The sequence below is a fragment of the Ursus maritimus genome, unplaced genomic scaffold, assembly GCF_017311325.1.
Source record: "Ursus maritimus isolate PB19 unplaced genomic scaffold, ASM1731132v1 scaffold_25, whole genome shotgun sequence".
In the NCBI taxonomy this organism is placed as follows: Eukaryota; Metazoa; Chordata; class Mammalia; order Carnivora; family Ursidae; genus Ursus; species Ursus maritimus.
This window is the reverse complement of record NW_024425008.1, coordinates 36,640,835-36,663,003: the sequence shown is the minus strand read 5'-3', so window position 1 is coordinate 36,663,003 and position 22,169 is coordinate 36,640,835. Positions and strand designations below refer to the sequence as shown.

The following is a 22,169-nucleotide window of genomic DNA, read 5'->3' as shown; positions in this document are numbered from 1 at the left end:
CTATTTGTGGCTCTATGCCCCGCATTCCAACTCCTGGGTGTAGGGAAGTAGCAGAAATTTCTGTCTTTAGTAAGATTCTTCTGATGCCAGAGTGTGATAGAGTCCCAATAACTAAAAAGACCTTACACTTGTATAGACTTTTACGGTTTGCCAAATGCTTTCACATAAATACTTTCATTTGTGCCTCACAGCTTTCCATGAGATATGAATATTGTTCTCTTTCTAGAAGTTGATTTTTTTGAAAACTTTGAATTCACTGTAATATGTGCACAAGTGGTGTTCAAGAGACTTTCACCGTTCCCTACAGTGTATATAGGAAGTTTGGTAATAGAGGCCATCCTCCATCTCCTGCAAATATATACTCCACCCCACTCCCCAAATATACGGAAAAATGATGTTCAAGAGAAAGTGGTTGTTCATACCCTAATTCTTCTAAAACAGGAAGCAGCCAAGATAATGGGGAGAAAGGGGAAGCTAACTCCTTCCTCTTATTTTCACAGGGGCTGTGATGCAAAGCAATGATGAAAAATATCTAAACTTCAGTCAATCACCATAACAGAAAACATGATTAAAAGCGTCAAAGAGCTAAAGAAACATATATTTTTAAAAAGTATATATTTTTTAAAGACAATGTTCAACACATGATATGCATATGTGTATAGGTTGACGAATTAAGCAAACTAGAATGAGGTTCCTTAATTACTATTTTTCCTTTGTTTCAGAGTTTCTTAAAGGTTACTAATTTGATAATCAAAGTCCCCTTTGGGTTTTGAGGAATTTGTCCCACCATTTCATTCATTCAGTGATATATCATCATTTGGGTGGTATAAATGTCACTGTCTTTTTTGGCGATCATCACAAAAGTTTTTTTTTTCTTGAGTAGCCTTGATAATTATTTGATCCTTTCTATTTATTCTAGTCACATTCCTTCTTTCCTTATCTGTCTCTCAGCCTGTAGTCTGTTTCTCTCTCTTTCCAGACCTGTCATTTCAGTCTCTCTTACTTTCTCCCACCTTACACCATCCTTCCCTACCTGATTCCTGTTAACTGATGTCCTTTATATATCAAGAACAATATAATTGCATAAATACTTCTCTCCCTTGGGCCCTTTCATATGCCTATTCTGTCCTGCCCACAGCCTGCTCCAATATCTTGTTACAAGTACTTGAAGATACACCTTAAAAATCAGTTGCTGATAGTTTATCCTATGTATGCAATAGTGAAAAATTGGAGCTGAGCCAAATATTTCTCTGTGGGTGATTAGTTAAATAAATTGTGGTGAATTTATAAAATAGAATATCATACAACCATCAATAATGCAACCATGTATTGACATGGACGATGATTCATGACATATTTTGCATGGCAAAAGTGGGTTACAGTGCAGTATGTACAGTATAAAGACACTTTTAAATATGCATATTTGTGTCTTAGCCTCTTCAGGCTGCTAGAACTGAATATCAGACTAGGTGGCTTATAAACAACACTTATTTCTCACAGTTCTGAAGTTTGGGAAGTCCAGGATCGAGGTGCTGGCAGATTCACTGTGTGGTGAGAGCCTGCTTCCTGGTTCATAGATGCCGGTCTTCCCGTAGTGTCCTCACATGCAGGGAAGGACAAGGGAGCAATCTGAGGTCTCTTTTATGAGAGCACTAATCCCATTCATGAGGGCTCCACACTCATGACCTAGTCGCCTCCCAAAGGCCCTGCCTCCAAATACCATCACATTGGGGATTAGGTTTCAACATAGGACTTTTGGAGGACACAAACATTTAGTCTATAGCAATTCATGTGGCAATGATGCAAAAGAGTTTATTCCAAATTGTCAGAAGACATTACCTCTACACAGTGGAATTAAGAATGATTTAATTTCTTTTTTTTTCTTATCTGTATAGTTTAATTTTGTTATTGTTTTACAAAATTGAAACGTTTCTAAAATACAAGTTTCATCACTGCGACTCAAAGTAAGTTATCAAAGACTCACTTTCCCTAGCTTCTCACTGCTTCTTCCTTTTTTTGATATAGGAAGGAGGGGGAGGGTTTCTGATGGTTTCTCAGTTACCAGAAGACAGAGGACGAACTGAAGCTGTCACTGGCCTCGTTCCTTCCCTCCCAACCGCAAATCCAGCAGTATGCAATGTGTGTGCAGAGCCTAGAGCCCAGCATGGTCCCTTCCACTGGTGACAGAAGCAAAGCCCATGACCCGTAGTCTCAGAGACAGACGTGACTCTCCTCAAGGTCAAAGCCAACATCTACACGTTGTAATGCCCTGTTTGTAATATCTAATTTATTCAGCCACAGTTCAAAGTTGCTAATATGAGCTCTGACTGAGGTTACTTCTGCAAATCATTTCCAGGGAAACTGATTGCGTATCTAAGATAAAGAGATTCAGGAGAATGTTTGACGCATTTGGGCAAACCTGCTATCTTCAATTTATTTAGCAATATCCTTTGTGTACACAGTTGTATACACAACTGCAACGATTTCTAATTATTCTTATCTACTCAATACATGACTTAACAATTGGGGCACTTTTTCCTGTTCATCTATTTGTATCATGACAATCCTGAGGGCAATAAAACTATATACGCTAACAAATATTCAGTGATTCAGATTTCTTATTAATTCAGATTCGGCATTCTCCATGTCAACTGTGTTTAACTTTCTTGTAAAAATATACTCACAAATAAATGTCACCTAAAAATAATGTGTAGGGTCTATGCATGCATTTCTTCATTTGGTGAGCAAACATCATTGAGTGCCTATTCCTTGCCAGGTGTTGAGGTGGTCCTGGCAATATGGACAGAAATAAGATAATCTGGGGCGCCTGGGTGGCACAGCGGTTAAGCGTCTGCCTTCAGCTCAGGGCGTGATCCCGGCGTTATGGGATCGAGCCCCACATCAGGCTCCTCCGCTAGGAGCGTGCTTCTTCCTCTTCCACTCCCCCTGCTTGTGTTCCCTCTCTCGCTGGCTGTCTCTATCTCTGTCGAATAAATAAATAAAATCTTAAAAAAAAAAAAAAGAAATAAGATAATCTTTTTGTACTTAAGGATCCCCAGGGCTGGTTCAGGACACATAAAAGTGAGGAGACAATTGCTCTTCAGGAAGGTAAATGCTATGATAGAAACTCCGGTTATCTCTTCCACATACTTGACTGCTTTTTTGAATAGCGTCACTTAGATGTTCCTCAGACATCTGAGTATTTAAAACAGAGAAAGATGGGGCGCCTGGGTGGCACAGAGGTTAAGCATCTGCCTTCGGCTCAGGGCGTGATCCCGGCGATCTGGGATCGAGCCCCACATCAGGCTCCTCCGCTATGAGCCTGCTTCTTCCTCTCCCACTCCCTCTGCTTGTGTTCCCTGTCTCACTGGCTGTCTCTATCTCTGTCAAATAAATAAATAAAATCTTTAAAAAAAAATAAATAAATAAAATAAAACAGAGAAAGTTTAAGAGCACCTGGATGGTTCAGTCAGTTAAGCACCTGACTCTTAATTTCTGCTCAGGTCATGATCTCAGGGTTCTGGGCTGGAGTCCCACATAGGGCTAAGCAAGGAGTCTACTTAAGGATTTCTCTCCCTCTGCCTCTCCCCCTGCTCATGTGCTTGCTCTCTCGTTCTCTCTCTCAGATAAATAAATCTTTTTTAAAATTTAAATTCAATTAGCCAACTTACAGTACATCATTAGTTTCAGATGTAGTGTTCAATGAGTTATCAGTTGCATTATAAATAAATCTTTTTAAAAATATTGTATTTATTTATTAAAGAGAGAGCACACAAGCAGGGGGAGCAGCAGAGGGAGCTGCAGAAGAAGGCTCCCCACTGAGCAAGGGGGGGGAGGCTTGATCCCAGGACTCTGGGATCATGACCTGAGCTAAAGGCAGACACTTCACTGACTGAGCCACCCAGGCACCCAGAAATAAATCTTTAAAACTGAGAAAGTTTAATGCTACTCAGGGGAGAGAAGAGGTGAAAGGCTGAACAGGAGATTCAGAGGAAACCCTGCCTCTGGCAACACTAGGAAGCCAGTACCACCTATAAAGTGGAGGGACCAAGGAAGGTGATGAGTCACTAGGAAGCAGGCTCTGGGTTATTGGAGGAGAATGAAACAAGCCTGTCAGGAGGGAACTGGGCGGCAGAGCAGATGCAGTTGCTGCTGGAGACACCGCCAGAGGTAGAAAGGGAAGAACAGTATCTTGGCTTTTCCCCTCCCTTTGTTGTCTAATCCCTTGCCAGTGCCTCCCATTGCCCAAACCAAGCCGCGAGCCAGCTAACATGGGAACCTGGGAATCCTAACCAGCAAGTCAGCTCCTGTTGATACACAACAGAGCAGGGAACAGCAAGGAAAATGATCTGTGGGCAAATGCCCAGGACCAGCACACGCCTCAAACTCACAGCTTTCAAAACTGAACTTTTCATTTCCCTCACAGCCGAACCCGATCCCCAGAAACTTCTCCATCCTCCTGCCGCCCCCCCCCCCACTTTAATGACTGCTGCCAACAACTACACAAGCCAAAACCTTGGATACCGTCCTTGATTGTGTTCTCACCCTCATTCTGACAATCAGTCCCCAAGTCCGTTGGCCCTGTCTCCTTTGTCTCTCAAAACAATCATTCTTCTTCATCTCAGCTGCACATCCTTCTTTCAGGTCACTATCATCCCTGACATCCATGACCACATGTGCCTTTCAACTGATCTCCTGCTGTTAGACCTGCCTCTTGCTCTCCTTCCAATTCATTTTACCCAAAGTAAGCTTTATAAAGTACAAATCTGATTATGTCAACCTCTTGCTTAACACCTTTCTTCCTTCTATGGAGGACCAACGGAGTGTCCTCAGAATAAAATGCAAATTCTTTTTCATAAAGAGGTCCTTCTAATCTGGCCCCTTCTTCAGCCTCGTTTGTTCATTCACTGAATGTGCATTCAATCAGTAAATGTTCACCGAGTGCCTATTCTCTCTGTCACACACTGGGCCAAGTACTCAGGACACTCTTACCCTGAATGAGCCAGGCTCTTACTAACCAGCACCCCACCTCTCCTTCCTCTTCCCCAGCCACTGTTTCACCCATTCCCATCCCCTAACTTATTCCTATTCTTCCTTCATACCTTAGGTAAGTCTTCCTCCAAACAGCTACCCCTCACTCTCCGAGTCCGGGCTTGTGTCCTTTCTTAGTATCCCCACAGTGCATGAGCTAAACACACTTTATCACGCTTTTCCCCTTACTGTACTAAATCTCAAATAATGTGTAAATTCCTTGAAAGCAGAAGCTCTGTTTTATTCGCTGTCATATTCCTATCACCTAACACAGTTCCCAGCACATTGCAAGACTTCAGATCCTTATTAAATGATTCATTCAATCAACTAAGCACACGGTGCTCTGGGAAGGTGCCATATAAGGAGCATCTCACCCAGACCCAGGTGGTAGAAGGTTGAGAAGGAAAGGATGGGGAAGTTTTCCCAGAAAAGGTAATATCTAAACTCTATTTTGAAGGACAACTTGGAAAGGTGGTTGGCAGTTAGAAAAAGAACAATTCAGTGAAAAAGCAAAGGAAAGCATACCAGTGAGGAAACTTGACATGGTGTGAACACAGAGGATCATTCCAGAAACTTTAGGTAGCTTCGCATAGCCTGGTTCATAGAGTTTGAGAGGAAAGATGGTAAAAGATGAGGCTAACTAGGGGTAAGAAAGGCCTTGCTAAAGAGTTAAGACCTTAAACTGAAATTTTTGAAAGATGTTAAACAAGGAATGGAGATGACCACACTTGCACTTACAAACACCACTCTGGAAGCTGTGTGGTAAGTGACTTAGAGCCAAACAAGGCTGGCTATAGGAAAAGCAGCTAGACATGAAAAGATTAGGGCCTGAACGTGGGCAGAGCAGAGAGATGGATATTAAAAAAACAGAATTGACAGGACTTGGTGACTAATTGATAAGACAAAGGAAAAAATACAGAGTAAATCTAGAATTATGAGTTCAATTCTACATGTTGGGTTTGAGAGGTCTTTTGTCCATCAAGGAAGAAATTTGCATTTGAACTAAATAGGTCTGAACTTACAAAAGTTCAAATGGGATGGGAATGAGAACGGAATGGGCATATGGATGTTCACAGCACAATTTTTCCAGCTTTTCTTTAACTTGAAGTTTTTCCTAATAAAATGTTGAGGAGATAAAATGAGCTGAGGCTGAAGAAAGTAAAGGATAATAGAACAGAATGACAGGAAAGAAAAGAAAAGAAAAAAGAAAAGAAATTGAAGAGGCAGATAGAAAGCCAACAGGGGCAGTACTCTAACAATCAAGGGAAGTGTTTCAAGAAGAAGGAAGCAATTAACAGTGTCTTATTCTGCAGATCAGTGAAGTGAGATAAGAACTAAATCATTTCTTGAAATAAGTAATTTAAAACCCGTGTAAAGGCAGTTTCATGGAGTAGTGGAAGTAGAAGACCATGGGGATAAACAGGGATTGGGAAGTAAAAAGTAGAGAGAAGCTCCGACTACTCCTTTAAGAAAATTTGGCTGTGAAGGGAAAGCAGTATCAGGTGACAGCGACAGGGGACTCTTGAAAGAGTCTCTTTTTGAAATGGGAGGCATCTGAGCCTGTTTGTACTAGGAGGGAAAAGAATCAGGGTAAAGGTTGGAGAGGTGAGAGAGGAGATAAGCAGTGTTTCCAGATCCCCAAAGAAAGGGCAGGTGATGAAATCCAAACAGGAGCAAAGATTAGCTGCTGGCGGCAGGAGAGAGATTTCTTCCTGGAGACAGAGAAGCAAGGATGGGAATAGACACAGGCAAAGTTGTTAGGGGACCCAAGAAGCAGAGTAAGGGCCTGTCCATTCACCTCTACTTTCTTTGTGAAATGCTGGCCAGGACAGTGGCTGTTAGGGAGGAGGAGGGGACAATCCAAACGGCAAGGTTATTGGATGGATCTGTTTAATAGTTTCCATGTATACTGTGCATGTTTACCAATTTTCACGGAATTAGAAAACTGTAGGATAGAATGTAATCAATACTACACTAAGCTATCTATAACGTAATTTCATCTTTCTTTAAGCTTTTCATTGCCTGAGACTTACTTTAAATTATCAGTCATAATTACAGTACAATCTGCTTGCAGAAGGGCCAGTGGATAGAAATAATCTCCCTATGCCTCACAATGCCCATCTGTAAACCAAAGCCCTTAAATCACAACCAGATGGGTCTCATTTCCTATGGTTAATATATGTGAAGGGCCTTTCGTGCGCCTATGCAATGTGCAAGATACTTGGGTCTCCAAGCAATGTTTTGACAATGTTTTCTTAAGAGGTATTTTAAAAATTTCTTGGATTAACACAGCTTTTACTTAGCATGCCATAAAACTCCCCTGGGTTAAGAATCCATCACAGTGCGTGTGACCTTTAGTAATCTCTCTCTTAGCACAGACTATAATTGAAGTCAGATTGGTTTTAGGTCAATTTCTTCTATAAATTCCTTTCTTTATTATGGATAGTTATGAGGTAGAAAGTTGAAAATGCATTTTATAAGAATAAATGATAAACCTGCAAGCTTTAAACTTAAAAATTAGCAGAATGTTTAATGGTAAGACTTTGTCTTAAGAGTACTAAGGTCTAGGGGCGCCTGGGTGGCACAGCGGTTGAGCGTCTGCCTTCGGCTCGGGGCGTGATCCCGGAGTCCTGGGATCGAGCCCCGCATAGGGCTCCTCTGCTGTGAGCCTGCTTCTCCCTCTCCCACTCCCCCTGCTTGTGTTCCCTCTCTCACTGGCTGTCTCTATCTCTGTCAAATAAATAAATAAAATCTTTAAAAAAAAAAAAAAAGAGTACTAAGGTCTAGGGAGACTTTTTTTTTTTTTTAGATTTTCTTTAAGATCAATTCAGTTAACATATAGTGTATTATTAGTTTCAGGGGCAGAATTAAGTGATTCATCAGTTGCACATAACACCCAGTGCTCATTACATCAAGTCCTGCCTTAATGCCCACCACCCAATTACCCCATTCATTTTTTTATGTGACTTAAATGAGGAGCACTTTTCTCTCAGCCATCAGTAACAAAAGCCTTTACTTTAAAAAAAAAAATCCATGAAATAAATACATGAAAAGAGGATACATCCTTTCTGCCTTTTCACCTCCACCACCTCACCTTATTTTCCCCTAAAAATCAGTCAACTTTCTACTGAGTGATAAATATTTGTACTGTTCTACAAAAATATGTTGTACTCATTCAGGTAAACTACATTAAAAAATGATTTCTTAAAACATGAATATACCAATGAATATTTATTTTATCTGACATTAACAATAATAATGTCATAAGCAAGGTTTGTAATTTTGGCTACCTGGTTTCAGTTGATACTAACTGTTAGGGTTGGTTTGTTGGGGACATTTTTGGTTACATTCTAGGACAGTGTCTGAGATTGGGTTTCCTGGAAACATGCTTTGAAATGAAAAACTGCATGCAGAAGACTTACTGGAGAGACCTCTTAAGGAGTTATTCTTACAAAGAAGAGAGGAAAATAGAATTGGGCAGAGGGAGAAGCCAATCCACAACACATTTGCAACTGAGACTTCAGCTTGTCCAACAGAGAGCTCTGAAGTGGAATGGTCCTTCAGAGTTGTCCCCAGTTGAGGCAATCCAACTGTGCCTTTGTACTCCCAGGTTGGCTAGGCATTGGCTATAGCCCACTGCATAGGAGAGGGTACAGCATTTGGCAAGGCTGTTCTCTGCAGCCGAGGGCAATGCCCTGTGAGAGACGCCTGCAAGCTGTTGATATTCCCAGCAGTTGGGGTTGGATGAGCCGGCCCTGAAGAAAGAAGCTTTCGTGGAATCCATGAAAGCCCACCATCGCACAGCAGAGTCCACTTGTTTCTTAGAAGTTTACTTCACCCAGGTGTAGCTTCTCCAGGAGCACGGTTGGGAAATCTCATGTGTCCTGGGCAACTTAGAAAGGTTAGTGGGATGAAGTATACCGCCTGACGCTGCAGTTGACCTTAGAACCATAACTGACACTCATTATCCTCCTTCACCATCCACTTTCATTTAGCACCTCTGTGATCTAGGGAGCTTGCCTGGTGGAGTAACCCAAACTCTCATCTCTGAGGAATACGAGCCTCTAGTTACCTTTACTCTCCTCAGGTGGTGGCTGCCGATGGTGTCCATTTACTCTTAACATGAGGGCATGAGAAAAACAAGACAGGCTCTAATCGATCATCCAATTGCCAAACATATTCTTCCCTACCCCTGCTATGGAGCAGTAACCTTACTTCTCCTGATGACTAGGGTCAATTACTCTTGCTAGGATAGTGATTCCTCTCTTGCCTGTTAGTCTCTTTGCACATGGAGCCCAAAGTAACCAGTTGAAAGCTGAAGCTAAATTGTAATGGGATTCTTAATATGTCCTCTGACAACAGGGCCTCCAGACCCACAATGCCCAAAACAGGGATGAGAAGTACAGATTTCTCAAACAGGTCCCTGGGAGTGATGATATAAAAGGACAGCCCCATTCCAATCCTTGGTTTCCAAACTTTTGTATTTTACCTATCAGGGGTACAGAAATTCCATATAATGTTTGTCATTTAGGATTTATACAGCATGCTGGGAGATGGTGCCAACATCCCAAGGTATCCTCCTCAAGATGGAGCCTCAGATGCATCTTTAGGAAGCTGTTTCACCACTCTACCAGACTGATGGCTTCTGGGGATACAGCATGAGATAGGACCAATGGACCCCATGGCCATGTGCCACTGCTGCACCCCATTGTTGTAAAGTAGGTCCCTCCATGGGCCTGAAAGAATCCAGCTAATGACAGGCATCATAAACTGGAAGATTACTTGATGTCTCATGGTCACATGCTCTCTCTCTACCATGGCCCAATAGTCCACTGAGTGCTTTTTTGAATGGTGTGTAGTTTTCACAGCAGAAGGTAAGGACTTGTGCCAGAACCCCAGAGGTTTACATTATGATTTTCCTTTGAGACTTGCCATGAACTACAAATGATATCTTTTCCCACCACAAATACTTCTAGTACACTCATTTTAAATAAGGATGATAGCACCCACAATAAATGAGTCTTGGGTGGAGAAAAAACTCACAGATAATACAATGGTTTGTAGTTCTTTAAAGCTCAACTCTACCTGACAAAATCATATTCCTTAATATTTCATTTCTCTTTCTGGATTTTCTTGGCCATTACATGAGCAGCATTAATATTGATTTCATGAAAAATACACAAGACATATATAAGATGAGTGCTTTAAAACTACGGTGAATGATGGCTGCAATTGGCAGATTTTCTCTTGATGGATTGCTTTATCTTGAAGTCATATAGTGAGAGTAGATTGTGTGTATGTGTCTATTGGCTGCCATTTCCTACCTTGTAGATATCTATGTTTGATCCTCAGTGCTGATGTGTGTGACTTGGATTTTAATAATTAAGTAAAAATAGTTTATATTTTATAATTTAATTCCACAAAAGTCCTTCAACCCATCATTAATTATGTCAAGCATTTAAGAGATGTCAGCAGTATCTCACTGAGTATCAGCCAATGGTTTTACCAACGCCCATTCAACTCAATGAATGGGCTTTCAGATAGTATATATGTCATAGTGATAGTTCTTTACCCCCAAGGCTATGAAACCACTTGATCACTGGAAAAGGAAACAGCCTGATAAAGTATGTAAATGTATATAATATTCCAAATCTTTAAAACAGAATTTTGAGCTATGTAACACTGCTACTTCCGTAGTTAAGAAGAACACATGAACAAACAACAATAGAGTGCTTGGGTCTTAGAAAATTGCAGAAATCATTACAAAACTTGATAGTGCTCAAAAAGTTGCTAAGACTGTCGTATGAATGTAGAGACTACAATTTCAATAATGATGCAGCAAAATCTAGTATTTTAAAAGAACTGCCATTGGCACATTAAAAACAAGAAAAATTCTGGGTCGCCTGGGTGGCTCAGTCGGTTAAGCGTCCAACTCTTGATTTCGGCTTAGGTCATGATCTCAGGGTCATGAGATCGAACTCCAGGTCTGGCTCTGCACTGGGCCTGGAGCTTGCTTGGGATTTTCTCTCTCCCTCTCCCTCTGTCCCCCACTCCCTTTCTCCCTTCCATGCGCATAAACACTCTCTCTCTCTTAAAAAAAAAAGCAAGAAAAATTTCTATTGAGATTGATGAAATACAGTTACTGACAAGGCCTTTTAATGGCAACTATTGTTATCTCTGTGATGATTATATACTGTTAGAAGGGATGTTTGTAAGTTCTTTAGAAACTAACTATACTAGAGTATGTAGTTTTGCTGTTGTAGAACTTTGGTTTGATGAAATATAAGTACCATTGTAGAATTAAGTGCCCTGTGCTTCTGATGGACCAAATTACACAGTTGGAAGACGCAAAGATTTACAGCCCATCTAAAGGAAGTATATATGCTGAAGTTCTTGCAATAAACTTCATTGTACATCGACATCAACTGGTTGCAACAAACGTTAATCCAGTCCTTTACCTCACTACTACGATTAAAGCCATCAATCAAATAAAGTCACATAGCAAATATGATCACCTTGTCATAAAACTTAATGTTGATAAGGAACAGTAAGTGAGGCTTCTTCTGCAAACAGAAGTCAGATGGCTTCTTGAAGGAAACTAACCAGATTTGCAAGCCTTTTTGAAATCCTTTTTCAGAAAGCAACGGAGACAGATGAAGCAAAGGAGATCAGCAAACACAAAAAACAGTTTATATACTATGGTTTGAATTTTTCAGAAAACTCAATATAAGTATCGTTTCAACTTCAAGTGAAATTATATATTATATAAATATGCAAATTTAGCAACCTTCACTGGAGAACTGGAAATATCTTTAATCAATTGAATGAGAAAATGATGTAACAATGCAGGAGTTAACTGAAATCAATGCATTAGTCACTAAGAATAAGGTTAAGAATTTGTCAGTTTAAGGGGCGCCTGGGTGGCACAGCGGTTAAGCGTCTGCCTTCGGCTCAGGGCGTGATCCCGGCGTTACGGGATCGAGCCCCACATCAGGCTCCTCCGCTATGAGCCTGCTTCTTCCTCTCCCACTCCCCCTGCTTGTGTTCCCTCTCTCGCTGGCTGTCTCTATCTCTGTTGAATAAATAAATAAATAAAATCTTAAAAAAAAAAAAAAGAATTTGTCAGTTTAAGAAGTCAAACTTCTAACCAGTTAGCAAGCTACAGCAGCATGGCTTAAGAGCCAAATCCAGAAGAAAAAAAAATTCATTGTCTTTTAATCCTGCATGACACTTTGTTAGTGGAAGTTCCCACCTGTTTAGGTAAGAACTCCAATTCCCCGAAGTATTTCTGAGAGTCCCAGAGAAGTATCTCACATACCTGATTAGTGCAGGTCCTTCACTCCTTACTATGGCTGGCCCCCGCAGTGCTCGGGCTCTGCTGTGGTGAGTGCCAGTGCGAGATCTGCTTAAATGCTGTTGCTTGCTTCCGCCATGTTGACGTTGTACGCCAGGTACATATCCTTGCCAATCACTCCAGCTACCAGTGTGCTCAACCCTTGCTGCACGTAATAGTCCAGCAGCAGGGAGCTGCAAAGTGAGAAGGGAAACTGTTTTCTCCCCTCTGCATTATGTTGTTAGAGGGTCTTTTAACAGCACTCCAACTAGTTTTAAGGGTTAACTTACTTCAAGCTTATGCACTCCTTGCTTACTGACCTAAACTCCGTAATTTATAACAGAACTAACCTACTTCCCTTGAAATCCTGTAGACCCCTGGCCTTGAGAAACAAAGGATTGGGCAGATAAAAGATATCTTTTGGAAAGATAAGGCCTGACCACACTCAAAAACAGCCACCCCTGACTGTGGTATCCTCAATAAGAGACACCTGGGAGCCTTGATTCCTGATACAGGAGGAGTGTGGATGGCCTTGCCAGGCCTGACTTGTCGGGCTCTAGGGGTATCCTTTACCGAGAGACACCTGGGAGCCTTGATTACTGACAGAGCGGAGGACTCTGGAAGCCTTGCAAGGACAAAAGATTAACTGCTGAGCACTGGCTTCTCCTGCACGTAGTCCCTTCACCATTTCCTGCGCCTTCTGCTTTGAAAATCTCCGGGGCGCCTGAGTGGCTCAGTCGGTTAAGCAGGTTAAGTGTCGGCCTTTGGCTCAGGTCATGATCTTAGGGTCCTGGGACTGAGCCTCATATCAGGGCTCCCTGCTTGGCAGAGAGTCTGCTTCTCTCTCCCTCTCCCCTTCCCCCATCCCGCTCGTGCGCGCTCTCTCTCTCTCAAAAAAAAAAAAAAAAAAAAAAAACTTAAAAATAAATAAATAAAAACCTCTGGCTTCACCTGCAAGGGGAAGATGATACTTGGGACACAAGTCCTCCACTTTCCCAGGTTGCCAACCTCCTGAGTAAAGCAACCTTTCCTTTCCAAACAATACTTGTCTCTCCAAAGGACAGCAGCCAAACCTGAGTTCGGAACCAGTCCTCTGTGCAGTAACAATATCATAGCAACATTCTTAAAATCAAATATGTTAAAAATCAGACAAACAAGGTCTGCTTTCTTCAATCACTTAGATTATGTTGCCAGATACAATCTACACCAGACTTTCTATAGGATAAATTGTCTTTGAGATTTAGTTGTCCTTTTATTGTAATTTGCTTCCATTGAGTTCTTCACAATTTACAGGTGCCTGAAATTCAGTAATTGACATCCCAATTATTTTCTCAAGGGCTTATCAGCATCTGTATAAATCGAATCAAATGGAATAAATGTAAAAAGATGTAGGTAGGGGCGCCTGGGTGGCACAGCAGTTAAAGCGTCTGCCTTCGGCTCAGGGCGTGATCCCGGCGTTATGGGATCAAGCCCCACATCAGGCTCCTCCGCTATGAGCCTGTTTCTTCCTCTCCCACTCCCCCTGCTTGTGTTCCCTCTCTCGCTGGCTGTCTCTATCTCTGTCAAATAAATAAATAAAATCTTTAAAAAAAAGAAAAGATGTAGGTAGACAGGAAGTTGCCTGTCTGCCTATAACTGTATTGGAATTTTAGTTTTAGCCAAACTAGGATGTCCTATTACATTCTCAGAGAAAGCATGAAGCTTTTACTGTGCAACTTTAAAAGTACTTATATATTTAGAAAGAAAAAACACCCTAAAACTAGGATTCTGGAAATCGGGTTTCTAGTCTTATCTCTGTCTCTAGTTTTCTGTGTGATCTCATGCTGTGAACCTATTTCTTCCCACACCATATTAAATAGTTTCACAAGGTGGCTTTGATTATCAAACACACAATCAGATAAATAGATATGAAAGTGCTTGTAAAATATTAACTGTACTATTCAAATGTGAAGGACTCTTATTTTATAATATTTAATTAAAATTTTACCTTTTGAATTTAATTGTCCACCTACTAAGTAAGCTATGATATTCATTCTGTGTTTCTCAATCAATCTTTAAAGGATATATGAGATAAATTACATTAGAGGAGCTTTGCCATAGAATTTTAGAGCTGGAAGGGACTTTGGAGATTACATAGCTTGAATCTCTCATTTTTCAGATGAGGAATTTGAGTCCCCAAGAAAGATAGGTTATCTCAGTTGTGGATGGCATAAAAGGTCAGGAACTCCAAATCCTGATCAATACATATTACTCACTTCACACATCATAGAAGACTGCCCTCAAGGACATTAATTCCTTTCAGAGATTATTCAATATGAACAGCTGTCCATCACACTTATTCACCAGCCCTCCAGGTAAGCTTGTGGTATTCATTCACACCATTCCTATCCCCAGAGCTTTTACACACCAGTGCTCATAGAGCCCAGTTTTTAGGAGACCAACAAAATGGTATTTATTGAGTTCCTTTTCTGTACTAGTTGAGGCACCAAAAATCAGCATTTAACAAGACAGACAAATCATTGCTATAATAGAGCTTATATTCTATTGAAACACGACATAAAAGCAATATACATGTTAACCTGTTCGCTCAAGCTTATAGGATACACAGCTAATGCTCTCCTTGGCAGTGTATTTCTTTAGTTGGAAGTCTCCTATTGGAACATTTCTTCTCCATATTGGACTAATATTCAAGTTTCGGTCTTCTTCAAAATAGTTTCCAAGTCCTTTCACCATTTAACAATATGCCTACAGAGGCCCACATGCAATATGAGAAACATACACCTGTATGTTTCAGGTATCTGCCTCATACTCAGTGACAAACATATATTGTTAATACAGACCTTTGGTGACATTCATTTCCTAAGCATGGAGCAGCCCTTACTTGAGCAGGAAGGAGAAAAGAGCCACTTTTTAACATCTGTGTCTGGCCATTTTATTTTCCCTTCACACTTTGCAGCAGAGGAAATTCATTCAACTATTTTATCCTCCTGAATTCTTCTTCTTTATGCCAGCTGACACTCAGCTGCTATATATTCTCCTGGTTGGAGTTGTGAGAACAGAGCACGTAAAGCTCTGAAAAATGGAGCTGGTATCCAGGATTCAATAAGCCATAGACAGAGCCAAGATGAAAGACAACCAAGGACTAGGATGAAGGCAGCAGTCAGGTGATCAACCAATTGATAGTTGAAATGTAGCCTGTGAAGATAATACCAAAGAAAGGGTCAGAAATTAGACCAGTTGCACAGTGAATAGGTGGTCAGTCTCTTTATAATAGTGTCACTTCCAATCAATTTTTTGAGGTGTAATTTACACGCAATAAAATAAAACCATTCAATGTGAGTTTGGTGTGTTTTGAAATATGGGCGTACGTGTGTATCCACCACCACATCAATATGATAATGTCTTAGGATGGACTCCTATTTTCGCGCCACATAATATTCTCAAATATTTCCTCCTGCAGGTCCTAGGATAGCTACGCTCTGGGATTTGTCTTTGCTTCAACAGAAAGTATCAATGAAGTACCAGCAGCAATAACACCTTGAGATAAATTCTTGTCCTAAACCTAATTGCCACAGATCCTGCTAACGGGATTTGGAAAGGGCTTGAGGAATGTTTATGCAGCAAGTATCACAGATGTTCTGCTGCCTGGCCACACAGGGAGTAGGGAGAAACAGTTCATAAATCCAGATGCTTATCTGTCCAAATACAAAAACTTTCAATAACTTATAGGATTGATTTCCCTTTATCCCATACAATCCTAGAAACGTGGATAGGAAGTGGGGAGTGGAGGTGAGGGTCAGGACTAGAAGGTATTGGTTGAAGTAATGATAGACAATGTCTGCAATTCCCAAGATCCACCCCAAACCCTGGCACACAGTGTGTGTTTAATATCATGAGTATCATGAGCCTTGATAATAAGATAGTGTTGTGAAGCTTTGGCTTATTTGGTATTGCCATGTGATTTACACTCACACAGGAGAGTAGCTAACCTGTCTTTGCAAGTCCAGGTATAAAATTAATCAACTTCTTGTGACTGCCTCTGGTTCTTCGTAGGCAAGTCTTAACACACTTAACCAAAGGAATCTTTGTAAGTTTTCCAATAAAAGAGCCAAACAGCTAATGTTTCTGCATTACCCACAAGAAAATCAAAAGGAAAATATTATCCACCCAAAATTTGGAAAATATGAGTTGCCAGTGGCTTAGTGCACATGGAAAGAAAACCAAGCTAGGATAAATATTAAGCAATGTAAGATTCTTGTTTTCTTTCTGGTATAATTTTTCTATCACAGTTTTTGACTTAAAAATGATTATTTTAAATTCCCTGGATGAAAGAAAGATAAATTTGTAGTAGAAATTAACATCTAAAGGAGAAGTACTTTTTAAATGCCATGTTCACTGGCATTTTTAATGTTCTGGTAGTGTTTTCTTCCGGATAGAAACCACAGTTGATTTGGGGAGAATGAGTATATCACACAAACAGTTTTTAAAAGTAAGCACTTCGGTCCAAAGATTTATTCTTGGATTCTCTCACCTACCGTCTATCATTGGTTACCTGTATTATACTTAGAAAATTTTTTTTTGCTTATAGCATTGAAACAAAATTTGACGGAGATGCACAGAATTTCTGGAAGGCTATAGTCTTGCAAGAACTTATTGTTTAACAGGGTTTTGACAGAACCTCATCAGACTATATTTAGAAACTGAAGATACTTCTCCTCTAGAAATACGTGAGCAAATCTAAATTTTTATCCCCCCAAATAATTATGTAATATTAATTCATATCACAATCAGAAATGCTCAAAATCTATTAAGTGAATTCCTAAAACTCTTTCCTATAGAATTCTTAGATTCATAGTGTCCCTTTCACTCTTCACTTTCATAAAAACCAGATGAAACCCAGCTGGTGTGAACTGAATTTTTAAGTCATTAGCTGTTTACAGTGAAGGAGTTTTGTGTCCCTGCCGCTGAAAAAAATGATGTATGGTATGCAAAATCGGAGTAGTTGCTCTGAAGATAATAAGGACAAAAGAAAGAAAAAATAATTTATAACTGGTTAGAATTGGTACAGGTAAAATACAGGCATTTTTTCCCATTTATAATTCATTTAAAGTTGATAGCTTTCAGAAATGAGTAAGGAAAATGACATGGTGAGGTTTTGCCAAAGCAAATTATAATATGAAAATTTGTCTTTCTAGCTATTTAATGTCTCTTTGTTAACCTGCTTAGAGAAACCCACTTTTATTTGTAATCAAAATTAAAAGATATTTGTTCATACATATTAACATGAATTTTAATTTAAAATTCTGATGATTTTGCATTCTGTGTCATATACATCTGTTCATTGTAAATAGTGAAAATATTAGATATATGTGAACTGGTGAGAGATAAGCGCCAAATAATATTGTTATATGAAATAAATTCAGTAGGTAGTCAAAGTGTATGCTAGTCTTATTATTTGTACAAAAAAAAAAGAACACAAAACAGATCTTTTGGTATACTAATTGAATATCTCTGGACAGACACACAAATACTGGTAACAATGGTTTCTTTGCAGAGAAGAAAAAGTAAGGGAGGTCAGAACGTTTTTATTTGCTCATTTCTTGAATTTGAATTTTTTCTAGCCAAAAGCATAACATACCCCACAATCACACACATAGTTATATTACTCAACTTTTCCTCATTCTAAAATTGACACTCTAGGAAGATGAACTATGCTTTTCTCCTCCCCACCCCAGGTATCACAGTTTAAGTACCATAAAGGAGCGGCATGGTCTATAATCCTGGTTCCACTGATTCCTAGCTTTGTTACTTTGTATTTTTACCTCTTTGACCTTTAACTTACTGATCCATGACACAATCACCACAATTCCAACCTCACAGGGATGTCATAGTGCTTAAATGAAAGAGTATATCTTAAAAGGCTTACCCCAGAGGCACCTGGGTGGTGCAGTTGGTTAAGTGTCTGACTCTTGGTTTCGGCTCAGGTCATGATCTCAGGGTTGTGGGATCAAGCCCTGCATCAGGCTCCCTGGTCACCTCAGAATCTGCTTGAGATTCTCTCTCCCTCCTTCTCCCTGTCCCTCTGCCCCTCCTGCTGGTTCTCTCTCCCTAAAATAAATAAATAAATCTTAAAAAAAATTAAAATGCTTAGCTCAGTGCTTAGAATATGACAGGTGGTTACATGGGGCGCCTGGGTGGCACAGCGGTTAGGCGTCTGCCTTCGGCTCAGGGTGTGATCCCGGCGTTATGGGGTCGAGCCCCACATCAGGCTCCTCTGCTGGGAGCCTGCTTCTTCCTCTCCCACTCCCCCTGCTTGTGTTCCCTCTCTCTCTGGCTGTCTCTATCTCTGTCAAATAAATAAATAAAATCTTTAAAAAAAAAAAAGAATATGACAGGTGATTAAGAGATTATTGTTCTTATATCGTGGACACCATCCCAGATTCTAGAGCTGCCAAGATAAAAGTTTCCTATTCATATGGAGCCCACACTCTACGATGGCACACAAACCTATAGATTAAACAAAAAATATATGTCTGGCCCACAATGGATTGGACACAATGTATACAAAATTAAATAAATGATACAATAATATTATCTAAGTATGCTAACATATTAGTATGGACTGGGATGGGGACATAAAGCAGGCAAGGCAGATTCTCAATAACCATCTTTCTTTGGGTTATTAGTTTACCAACTTATATCCAACAGGTGAAAAAATATGTGGATATCCTATAATCTTTCGCATCAGGAGGTAGTATTACCATTCCTTTTCAAAGATAGGACTCTGTTCTCTTTTTCTTTTGTATCTTTCCTTTCTAGAAATGAAAACTTTTATGGAGCCGTGGCTTTTCAGTATCTTTTTGCTGACTTTGATATTGGAAAAATATCCAAATATCACTTTTCTTTTTAGTCAAAGGGATGTTTTATCAAGGTTTATTCTTACAAATTTATGCTTTTTGCTTTATTCAGGAAAATATGAAAACTTGACTTTGGAAATGTATTCCTTTTGTGGCTTATAATTCGTAGACTATGTCTTAGAGTAGTTTTAGGTTTATAGAAAAATTAAACAGTAAGTACAGAGAGTTCCCACGTATTCCCTCTTCCTCCACCTGCAAACACACCCATTTCTCTTATTCTTGACATCTTGGATTGGTATGGTACATTTGTTATAACTGATGAAGCAATATTGATACATTACTATTAAATAGAGTCCATAGTTTACATTAGGTTCACACTTGTTATAGAGTTCTATGGGTTTTGCCTAATGCATGATGTCATCTATCTACCATTAGGGTCTTATACAGAATAGTTTCATTGCCCTAAAAATTCCCTGTGCTCTACCCATGCATCCTTCCCCTCTTCCCTCTAATTCCTGGCAACCACTGATCTTTTTACTGTCTCCATAGTTTTGCCTTTTGCAGAATGTCACATAATTAAAATTATGTTATGAAGCCTTTTCAGATTGCCTTCTTTCACTTAGCAAAGTACGTTTAAAGTCTTCTTAAATCTGCATTTAATGTCTTTTAGTGACTTGATAGCTCATTTCTTTTCAGCACTGAATAAGATTCCATGGTCTGCATGTACCACAGTCTGTTTACCCATTTACCTATTAGTGAGTTTTAGTTGCTTCCACTTCTTGGCGATTATGGATAAAGTTGCTCTATACATTCATGTGTAGGTTTTAGTGTGAATGTAAGTTTTCCACTCATTTGGTAAACACCTAAGAGCATCGTTGCTGGATTGTATGGTAAAACTGTTTAGCCTTGTAAGAAAATGAGAAATTCTATTCCAGAGTGCCCATACCATTTTGCATTCCTACCAGCAATGAATGAGAGTTCCTGTTGCTCCACATCCTTGCCAGCACTGGATGTCAGTGCTTTGGATTTCAGTCATTTTAAATGTGTAGTAGTATCTCATTGTTCTTTAAATTTGCAATTCCCTAATGGCATATGATGTTGGGCATCTTCTCATACGCTTGTTTGCCGTCTGTATAACTTTTCTGGTGTGGCATCTGTTCAGATCTTTTGTCCATTTTTAAATTGGATTGCCTATTTTCTTATTGAGTTTTAAGATTTCCTCGTGTATTTTATATGCAAGTCCTCTATCAGATCTGTGTTTTGCAAATATTTTCTCCCAGTATGTGGCTTGTCTTTTCACTCTCTTATCAGTGGCTTTTACAAAGTAAAAGTTTTTTGGGGCGCCTGGGTGGCACAGCGGTTAAGCGTCTGCCTTCGGCTCAGGGCGTGATCCCGGTGTTATGGGATCGAGCCCCACATCAGGCTCTTCCGCTATGAGCCTGCTTCTTCCTCTCCCACTCCCCCTGCTTGTGTTCCCTCTCTCGCTGGCTGTCTCTCTGTCAAATAAATAAATAAAATCTTAAAAAAAAAAACAAACAAAAAGTAAAAGTTTTTTAACTAAGTAGAGTCCAATTTGGCTACTTTTTCTTTCATTGATCATGTTTTTGGTGTTGAAGCCAAGGTCCCCTGGATATTTCTCCTATGTTATAACCAAAAAATTTTATAGTTTTGCATTTTATGTTTAGGTCTAACATCCACTTTGAGTTAATTTTTGTGAAAGGTGTGATAAGATCAGAATTTTGATTTTTTTTTTTTTAACATGGATGTTGAGTTATTCTAGCACCATTTGTTGAAATGACTGTTCTTTCTCCAGTGGATTGCCTTCTTTATTCCTTTGTCAGAGTTCACTTGGCTATTTTTGTGTGAGTTTATTTCTAAGCTCTCTATTCTGTTCCATTGTTCTATCTATTCTTTTGTCAATAGCACACTGTCTTGATTATTATAGCTTTATACAAAATCTTGAAATTAGGTAGTGCCAGTCCTACTTTCTTCAACACTGTGTTTGGTATTCTGATCTTTTGCTTCTCCATATAAACTTTATTTTTTTTTAAAGATTTATTCAGGAAGCCCAATGTGGGGCTAGATTCCTGGACCCTGAGATCATGACCTGAGCCGAAGGCAGATGCTTAACCAAATAAGCCACCCAGGCACCCCTCCATATAGTATCAGTGTGTTGACGATGAAAAGTAACCTCCCCGGGATTTGGATTGCATTGAGTCTATCGATGAATTGAGGAAAGAACTGACATCTTAACAATATTGAGTTTTCCTATCCATGAACGTGAAATCTCCATTTATTTAGATCTTTGATTTTTTGTTTCTGAGAGTTTTTATAGCTTTCCTCACATGGATCTTGCGCATATTAAGTTAGATTTATACCTAAGTATTTCTTTCTTTTGAGAGGGGATGTTAATGTAAATGGTATTGTGTTTTCCCCTCCAGCTCTACTGAGGTATAATTAATACATAACACTGTAGAAATTTAAGGTGTACAATGTGATGATTTGATACACGTATATGTTGCAAAGCACTTACCACAAAAGATTAGTTAACACTCTTTTACCTCACATAATTACCATTTTGTTGTTCTTGTTACAGTGAGAACATGAAAACTCTACTCTCATAGCAACTTCCAAGTATACAATACACTATTGTTAACTCTAGTCAGTGCTGCTGTGTTTTTAATTCAAATTCCAATTGCTCATTTCTCGATACAGAAATGCAATTGACTTTTCTATATTAACCTGATATCCTACAATCTCACTATAATTGCTTATTCATTCCAGGAGTTCTTCCGTTTGTTTTGTTTTTGTTCTGTTGAAACTTTGGGATTCTATTTGCTGCTCTTGTCCTTCATTTCTTTTTTGGATTCCATTCTTTTTCTGCCTTTTTGGTTTTAAAAATGAACATATCATCTGATTTATTTTAATGATTACCTTTTCCTCTCCTG

The 22,169-nt window shown here is 39.5% G+C and overlaps 1 long non-coding RNA gene across 1 annotated transcript in view; it reads right to left on the bottom strand.

The window, feature by feature from the left end:
* Positions 1–15,279: 15,279 nt before the first annotated feature.
* The window catches only part of LOC121105229, a 65,088-nt gene continuing 58,198 nt past the window's right edge, over positions 15,280–22,169 (bottom strand). Inside the window, exon 2 of the long non-coding RNA XR_005837697.1 lies at positions 15,280–15,559. This is a non-coding gene — a long non-coding RNA (uncharacterized LOC121105229). The remainder of the gene's footprint in view (positions 15,560–22,169) is intronic.